Genomic DNA, 9,158 nt, shown 5'->3' with positions numbered 1-9,158 from the left:
CCCGCATACCACAAAAAAAAAAAAAACAAAACAAAACAAAAAAAAAAACACCTGTCATGAAATCCACCTCCCCGAAAGATATTTGATACAGTGACTGTGATGGCCCCTGGCTGAAAATACTCCATTTCCCCTTAGTCACCCTCCTCGGGTCAGCGTAAGCCTGCTGGATACAGTAACAGAAAGAAACAAACAGATCTCCTTTGGGATGAAATTCCTATGCCCAGAGGAAGACTGTGGCGAGGGTGCAGGGGACACAGTTCAGGGCAGAGCCCTGGGGTTTCCTCTGTGGAATTGGTCCCTCTCGGGGGCGGGCCTGGTGTGCTGGAGCCCAGCCCTGCCCTGGGGAGCGGAGGGAAAGTCACCAGTGGGAGGCAAGACCGCTGTAAATCAGCTACTCCTTCAAAGACTGAGGACTGCCAGCAGGGCTGACTAACTAACCCCTGATCTGTGGTGAGTTCTGCACAGAACCTGCTCTAGTTACGTCAAAGCCTTTATTAGCGGAATGAAGTGGCCTGGCGTCCCCCAAACTTGCCAATGTGCAATGCGATGGTAACCATGACAGTGGAGGGGTGTCAATAGGTGGGCAGGTGACCCGTCCCAGTCAGGTCAACAGAGCAAGCTGAGCACCTACTATGTGCAAACTCTGTCCGAGGCCAGGATGGCAGCGGGAAGGGATGGGCACACAGCTCTGCCTCTGTCCCCGGGGGCTCAGTGGACCAACGGAGTGGCTCAGGGTGCTTCAGTGTCATCGGTAGGAGTTTGCTCTGTGATTCTGCCATGTGCCATGTGGTTGATGCCATTTGCTTAACTACGCTAGGACTGATCTGATTCTGTACTCTGTTGGGGGCAGCGTTTTCGTCGTGGGAAGGTGCCACCCTGTGGGTCCTTCTGGGGGTCCCAGAGCCAGGGGAGGGGCTGTGGTCTGCTTTCCTCTCCCCGGCTTTGCTTTCTAACCGAGCACAGCAGATGCCCTGAAGTGTTCTCAACCCTTCTCTGTTCTAACCGGACTGGATTTTCTTTCTTTGCAGTCTCGTGATAATGACTGAAGGGAAGGTGGCCTTCGTGGTGGAAAACCCGTGACACTAATAATCACCAGCCCTCATCCAAGGCAGTGACGCTGAACTCTGGGGGCCGAAATCTGAACCTCTGAGCCGATGGTGGTTCCAGTCAAGCTTGGAGAAGCTCAGTTACAGCTTGTTACCTTCGGCTTCATGTATCCGTATCAGCTCAATAAACAAATGCCTAACTCTGCTCCTTCCACGGGAGCTTGAGAGTCTCTGGCGATGGGAACTGAAGCAACATTGGATTAGAACGTCCCACTGGAAAGAGAGGCAGCAGCACCTGATTAATTCTGCAAGGAGGCACTTAACCTTCAGAAACTTGGGCGGGGTCCCTGGGGCCCAGAACAACTGATTCATTTGGCCTGTTCCTCCTGTGCTCGCCCAGCTCAGAGTAACCTGCCCACCTGGCAGCACTGCCCATCCGTTCAGAAAGTACTCGTGGAGCACCTACTGTGTGTCAGGCTCTTGTTAGACCATGGGCACCCAGTAGGGAGCCGGGCCCACTCTCTGCCCTCCTGGCACTTACGGTCTAGTGATAAAACAAGAGTGGTGGGTGACAGGACAAAGTGAGTTTATGGTGCTCTGGGGACAGAGGTGGCAGAGGGCTGTCCATGAAGGCCTCCCGGAGGAAGTGATATTTAGACTGAGCTCTGAGCACGAAGTAGGAGAGATTCAGGTGAACAGGTCAGAGGGAACAGTGAGGGACAAAGATAAAGGTGAGAGTTGGAGCCAGGTTGGTGGTCTTCAATGCCCTGTTAAGGAATTGCTTATCCTAGGGATGACGGGAATCCATTCAATGGAGGTGGTGATGCAATCAGATTTGCATTGGAAGATCACTCTGGTGGCTGAGGGTAGAGAATGGGTTAGAGAAGGCCAAGAACGGAGCCCTGGAAGCCAGTTCTAGGAGGTAACTGTTCTAATCCAAGTAAGAAGTGATATGCGTTACATAAGGTTACCAGGCAGAGTGGATGGAGGAAACTGGTATCAAGAGATAAGAACCCCAACGTTCACAGCAGCACTATTTACAGTAGCCAAGATATGGAAGCAACCTAAAGGTCCATCGATGGATGAATGGATCATGCAGATGTGGTATCGGGCTTCCCTGGTGGCGCAGTGGTTAAGAATCTGCCTGACAATGCAGGGGACACGGGTTCGAGCCCTGGTCCGGGAAGATCCCACATGCCGTCCATCGATGGATGAATGGATCATGCAGATGTGGTATCGGGCTTCCCTGGTGGCGCAGTGGTTAAGAATCTGCCTGACAATGCAGGGGACACGGGTCCGAGCCCTGGTCCGGGAAGATCCCACATGCCGTGGAGCAAGTAAGCCCGTACGCCACAACTACTGAGCCTGCGCTCTAGAGCCCGTGAGCCACAACTGCTGAGCCCGTGTGCCACAACTACTGAAGGCTGCGCACCTAGAGCCCATGCTCTGCAACAAGAGAAGGCACCGCAATGAGAAGCCCGTGCACCGCAACAAAGAGTAGCCCCTGCTCACCGCAACTAGAGAAAGCCCACGCGCAGCAACGAAGACCCAATGCTGCCAAAAATAAATTTTAAAAATTAAAAAAAAAAAAAGAATCTGCCTGCCAATGCAGGGGACACAGGTTCGAGCCCTGGTCCGGGAAGATCTTGCACGCCCTGGAGCAACTAAGCCCATGTGCCACAACTACTGAGCCTGCGCTCTAGAGCCCACGAGCCACAACTATTGAAGCCTGTGCGCCTAGAGCCTGTGCTCTGCAGCAAGAGAAGCCACCGCAATGAGAAGCCGCACACCGCAACCGAGGGTAGCCGCCACTCACCGCAACTAGAGAAAGCCTGTGCACAGCTACGAAGACCCAACGCAGCCAAAAATAAGTAAATAAATAAATAAATAAAATTTAAAAAATGAAAAGAAGACGTGGTATCTATATACAAGGGAATACTGCTCATCTGTAAAAAGAACGAAATTTTGCCATCTGCTGTAACATGGATGGACTTGGAGGGCGTTATGTTAAGTGAAATAAGTCAGAGAAAGACAAATCCTGTTCAATATCACTTATATGTGGAATCTAAAAAATACAACAAAATAGTGAATATAACAAAAAGAAGCAGACTCACAGACCTAGAGAACAAACGAGTGGTTACCAGTGGGGAGAGGGAAGGGGGGAGGGGCAATTTAGGGGTAGGGGACTAAGAGGTACAAATTATTAGATGTAAAATAAGCTGCAAGGGCATATTACATAATATGGGGAATATAGCCAATATTTTGTAATAACTGTAAATGGAAAGTAACCTTTCAAAATTGTATTAAAAATATAACATTTTAACACATTTTTTAAAAAACATTTTTAATAAAATAAAAATTTAAAGAAAGAGATACAGAAATCGTCATCATATAAAGAGTTCTTAAAAAAAAAAATCAAGGGGCGGGGCTTCCCTCGTGGCGCAGTGGTTAAGAATTCACCTGCCAACGCAGGGGACACGGGTTCGAGCCCTGGTCCGGGAAGATCCCACGTGCCGGGGAGCAACTAAGCCCGCAAGCAGCAGCGAAGACCCAACGCAGCCAAAAATAAATAAATAAATAAATTTATTTAAAAAAAGAAAAAAATCAAGGGGGGAGAAAGAAAAGGGACAAAAGACACGAACAGAGAGTTCATAGAAAAAGATATACAAATAGCCCATACGTATAAAAATATTCTCATCTTCACTCTTAAGTGAAATACCAATTGAAATTATACTGATACCATCCGTCACCTGTGAGATTGACAAAAGTTCCAAAGTCTGACAGCACTCACTTGGGGAAAAGTGAGCTGGGGAAGAAACAGGTACTCCTGGTGGGAGTGCAAAATCCACACGTAGGGAGGGGAATTTGACAATATCTAACAAAGTAGGTATTTACCCGTTAACCCAGCAACTTCATTTCTGGGATTTAACCCTGAAGACACACCGCCACAAATATAAAGCAGCACATACACAAGGCTGCTCACTGCTTGTAACAGCAAAACGTCAGAAGGACCTAGATGCCCTTACACAGGAGACGGGCTGAAGAAACTGCTAACTACCCACACGGTGGAGGACCATGCAGCCATCTTTTCAAGATGAGGACGATCTCTATGAAACGATTTCACTTGCTAATGAAAATAAAAAAGCAAGGTACGTAGCAAGTATTGGCTACGCTACCTTTTACGTAAGAAAGAAAGGAAAATAAAAACATAGCTATGTATTTGCTTATTATTGTGGATGGAAGGGAGGGAGGGAAGGGGAAAAAAAGAAGGAAAGAAAGACACAAAGGGAGGATGAACCAGAGAGTAAGGGAGTGACCAGGAATGGATGGGGGGGGACGTGAATGGGAGGATACCTTTTCATACAGTTTCGATTTTTAAACTAGGGAAAGAATTTGCACATTCAAAAAATAAACTAAACTCATGGAAACAAACCCTCGATTGAATGCAAACAGAAACAGATGAACCTAACTATATATCAAATTCATAACATGACTTCAAAGAGAAAACAAATATTGCAAACAGCTTTTGAGGGCAGTATCTGTGCACCCTAAGAGGATTTTTTCGGGGGGCGAGGCGGGCAGGGCTGCCAAGAAATCCTGAACTTTACTTAGTGGATTCGTTATTGGCCTTGGCATCAGTTTTTAAATTATGGAATTCTTGTCTGTGTCTTACCGTATAGAAGACAGTTGTAATACATCGAAATTGTCGGGAATCAGGATTGTTGGAGAAAAAGAAATTTAAGTACGGAATAGAGGAGGGTACGGATGAATCCTGTGGTCTCGGGTTTGCTGGTATGCTTGGAGGCATTTATACATAAAATTTCTTAGCTCTGTTCATTGAAAGGGCCTAGAAGCAAGACACCCAGTAGCAGTGAACATACCTAGTTCCCGGATCTTGACTGATAAATACGACTCCCCGCTAAAAGAGACCAGGATGCCTTGCTGCTGATTCCAGGATTACGGCAAAGAAAATAAAAGTTCAGCTTCGAACACCTTGTGCCACAAGGCAAGGAAGTGCTCAGAGGCTGATAGGGACACGTCAAAAGGACACAAGAGCTGTCTTCTCCCCCTGGACAAACTGGACAGTTTGAGTATCAGAAATAATAATGACAGGGATTTCAACATATTGCATTTTTAAAAAAAGAATCACAAGTCCATAGTAATACTCAAAAAAATGAGATACGAAGAGGGAATGGCCTTCTTTGCAGACGAGTGTCAGCTATTAAATATAGAAGCAATGATGGAACTTAAAAATCACCCCTTTCAAGAAACTTATGGTTACCAAAGGGGAAAGCAGGGTGGCGGGGGTGGGCAGGATAAATTAGGAGTTTGTGATAAACAGAGATACACTACTATATATAAAATAGACAACCAACAAGGACCTACTGTACAGCACAGGGAACTATATTTAATATCTTATAATAACCTATAATGGAAAAGAATCTGAAAAAGAATATGTATGCATAACTGAATCACTTTGGTGTACACCTGAAACTAACATAACATTGTAAATCAACTATACTTCAATTAAAAAAAAAATCACCCTTTTCAACTCCCAGTCTAACCACAGATTCGGGCAAAAATCATCAGTTGATAATTCTAAAGGTGTTGGGGAGAAGGATACTCACATGGTCTCAAGAGCATCACCCACAGATTTCTAACTAGTTACAGGGGGAGAGAGTGCAATGGAGAAGTCTGGTGGACACCCTTCCCCACGCCATCAACCCTCCCATGGCCAACAGGGCGCTAACCCACACCATGTGCTCCTGATGTGATGCTATGGAAACATCCATCACCTGGGCTGTATTCGTGCCCAACACGTTTCACGTGAATCTACTCAGGAGGAAACAAACGACAGCAGAGTGGGGAACAGTCTACAAGGCAACCGGCCTGGGCTCTTCAAAAGAGTTAAGTGAAAAATAGGCAGTAAACAAAAAGTGGAGGGACGGTTTTAGATTAAAAGCAATTAAAGAGACACAACCACCAAGTGCAGTGTGTGAACTTTGATTGGATCCTGGATTGTTAACAATTTTTAACAGCCTAACAGGCATGTGGAAACAATTAGGGAAATTTGAATGTACACTGTATACGAGTAAATGTTCCATTTCTTAGGTGTGCTAGTATATCGTGCTCATGTAGGAGAATGTTCTTATTCTCGGGAGACATCTGCTAAAAGAGTATTCAGGGCCGAGTGTCATGATGTCTGCACCTTACTTCCAAATGGCTCAGAAGAATGGAGACAGGACACAAACATGGCAGAATGTTATCAAGACAAAAGAATACGCGATGTTCATTGAACTCTTCTTTCAACTTTTCTGTAAATTTGAGGATTATCAGAATAAAACCTTGGGGGAAACTAGTAGCTCTGATGCTTCAGGACACTCAATAGAAATCATGAGGCTCTGCTAGCAAGAGTTTTGCAAATGCCTGGTGCACAACACACGAAAGGAAACAGGTGAACTGCTTTGGCAGTCGGTCCGTGATGCCCAGGGACAAGGTGGCTTTCAGGTCCCTGGCATAGACAATGGGGAGCGATCATGCTGCCATTTGCTGACGCAGTAAACACCGGAGAAGGAGCCAGTTGTGGAGGGAAAAGGAAGGAAAAACATTCCATCTGGACATTCAGGCTCCCAAAGCCCACACCAGTCCTGGGTTATGAACCCCTGATGTAGAAGACAGGGCACAGAGCATAAGACACAGCACAGGGGAGTGATGGATGGAGGGAAAGGAGGCCATGGTGGAGACTGGGAAGCAGCAGCCAGACAGGTGGGGGGAACCTGAGAGTGTGGGTGAGGTCACGGATGCCAGGAAGAGGGGTCTGACAACGCACACACCACCGAGATATCAAACACGCTAAGGACACTTGTAACTGTGAGTGACGAAAAATTTGGTTTGTAAAAAATATAGACTTTTGCCCCTTGCCTATGTGACAGCATTGGATCAACTCAAGGGACCAGGGTGGAGAGTCAAGATGCACCCAAACACTGGCATGTCTCGGGTGTCACCACCCATAGCGTCTTGCCCTACTGATTCGGGGCCTCCAGCAGCTCTTTATTACACCCAGTCGGACGGTCTCCCTCCTGCAGAGGCTGCCTGGATACCCCAGAGAGTGCAGCATTCTTGTTCTATCCTTCCCAGGTGTTTTTTGGTTTGTCTGTTTGGTGCTTTCTAGGGAAGAGGCAGGCCTAGGCATTTTTAAGGTGCTCTTTCAAAGGACGATGAGGGCTGTTTGATGTCAAATCAAGTCCAAGAACCGAGAGATAAGAGATCAAAGGCTTTAAAAGCAAGCCCAAACCAAATCTCAAAAGCGAGACAGATAAGACAGATAATAATCCTACCGAGAACATTCATCATTCAGCAGAAGGGGATGACGGGTGGATGTGAGAGCAGCTCAGAGAGGGGAACGAAGGGGACTCAAGCTGGCCGTCTCAACAGGCATAATCGATTCATCAGAACGAGTTGGTCACCTGTCACTAAGTTGGAGAAACCCAGTTCAGAGTTGGTTCTTCTGGGTTGCACAGATGTCCCACCTAAAACTGACCAACTTACTCAGCATTTTCAGTGTGCCATCCAATTGCCTGGAGTCACATAGACCTGGGATGGTAGAAAAGAAAGTATCCTCTCACACGTCTCCTCCAGTTACAGAGCACTGACCGCTGCAGCAGGGAAAGCTGAGAACTTTTCGTCATCGAACACATTTGCGAAATTCGTTGGCCTTCACAGACTGTTCCCCGAACACCTGGCCTGAACGTTCTCCTCTAACCAGCGTGTACAAGAGCATATTCAGAAAGTGCTTATGAGCTCTCCCTTGGCTAGAAAAATCTCCATCAGCTGTCAGAGAAGCTAAAACCCATCTTGGCTCTGGCGAAACATTCCCTTCAGGGAAATGCGCAAGCCAATTTGGTCACTTAATGAAGTTTTAACAAAATCCAGGTGAAGGGATCTATCTGGGAAAGCAGAAGAATCTTATTGAATACAAGCAGCTCTGAGAAATAACTCCTCTCGGGAGGTGTCGTGGGGATGGGGAATAAACATGTGAGGCCATCTGTACCACGGTAGAAGGCGACTCGAAATCCAATTTCACAAATGGGAACTTTCCGTGCAACCCCGATCTAAAACGATGGTTTCCAGGTGTCTTGAGATTGGGCGGCTTGCTTGTGTTCCGCCCACCCCCCTACTTGCCCCACACCTTGAAACCCTCAGGCTTTGTCTTGGAGATAATCAAGTTTAAAACCCCTTAAAGCTTATGAGCCCTCATTTGCCCCTCCCCCCAAACCACAGACGAGAACATTACACAACCTACTTTAAAGATGTCTAGCCTGTATTACTCTGAATGTGAGACATGAGGGACACCATGCCTCAATTTAAGAGAAATTGTTCATTATGCCAGCAGGATCTGCTCTATTTTATGTGCAGAGGTGCAAGACCACGTCTGCGATTCAGGAGAGTTCCGCTTACCATGTGCAAGGACTCAGGAATGTATAGGCGTGCTTTTTATAGAGCCCCTGTGTGCCTGGATTGGCTTTAGGTTTGAAACCCTAAACTTCAGTAAGAAAAAAAAAAACCAGGTGCAGTGTCTTTGCTAATAATAGGGCTCACCTTCCCGAGCCTCCACGAGACAAGAGCTGGAAAGGGAGTGTTTCCCACTGTGGAAGAATCCAAAGGATGGAACAAGACTGCAGTCCGAACAAACAAATCTGCTGAGACTGCCATTCACCTACCTGGCAAGCTCTGCCGTGTTCCTCCCGATACCCCCAAAGAGCTCTGTCCCCCAACACAAGAATAAGCTAATGGCTGCGGCTTTATAGACTCTAAAGATGTTCTACTAAAACCCTAACAGCTTTTTTTGTACCACCAAACAGCTGTGAAAATAAACCAGTGCCCCTCGATGGGCTCCCCCACGTGCGGGACCACCTCACCGCTGATCACAGATCTGTCGGTCAACTTCCAGGGGACAGAACTGCAAGCGGGGACTTTCTGTCCGTGCTCCTTCCAGGACACGGAGACGGGTGACTGCAGGCAAATGCAAAAAGAGCGAATGTGATTTTCAACTTTCCGGGTGGTGATTTTGGTACAGAAACAGTTAAGGGGCGGGGGGTGGGTGGGATGTAA

General features: G+C 47.0%; 1 protein-coding gene across 3 annotated transcripts in view; it reads right to left on the bottom strand.

Moving 5' to 3' along the window:
* Window positions 1-9,158, bottom strand: part of TEKT1 (tektin 1) — a 59,015-nt gene that overhangs the window by 42,254 nt on the left and 7,603 nt on the right. The window contains exon 1 of one of the 3 annotated variants that reach the window (XR_008616626.1): window positions 8,966-9,150. The exons of 1 other annotated variant lie outside the window; for it this stretch is intronic. The gene's annotated coding sequence lies outside the window, so the exon portion shown is untranslated. Of the gene's footprint in view, window positions 1-7,384; window positions 8,188-8,965; window positions 9,151-9,158 lie in introns of those variants that run through there. One more of the 3 variants, XR_008616624.1, reaches the window with a different exon arrangement.

Source organism: Physeter macrocephalus, unplaced genomic scaffold (assembly GCF_002837175.3).
Source record: "Physeter macrocephalus isolate SW-GA unplaced genomic scaffold, ASM283717v5 random_248, whole genome shotgun sequence".
Classification (NCBI taxonomy): domain Eukaryota; kingdom Metazoa; phylum Chordata; class Mammalia; order Artiodactyla; family Physeteridae; genus Physeter; species Physeter macrocephalus.
The sequence above is the reverse complement of the archived record's forward strand: the minus strand, read 5'-3'. Positions and strand labels throughout refer to the sequence as shown.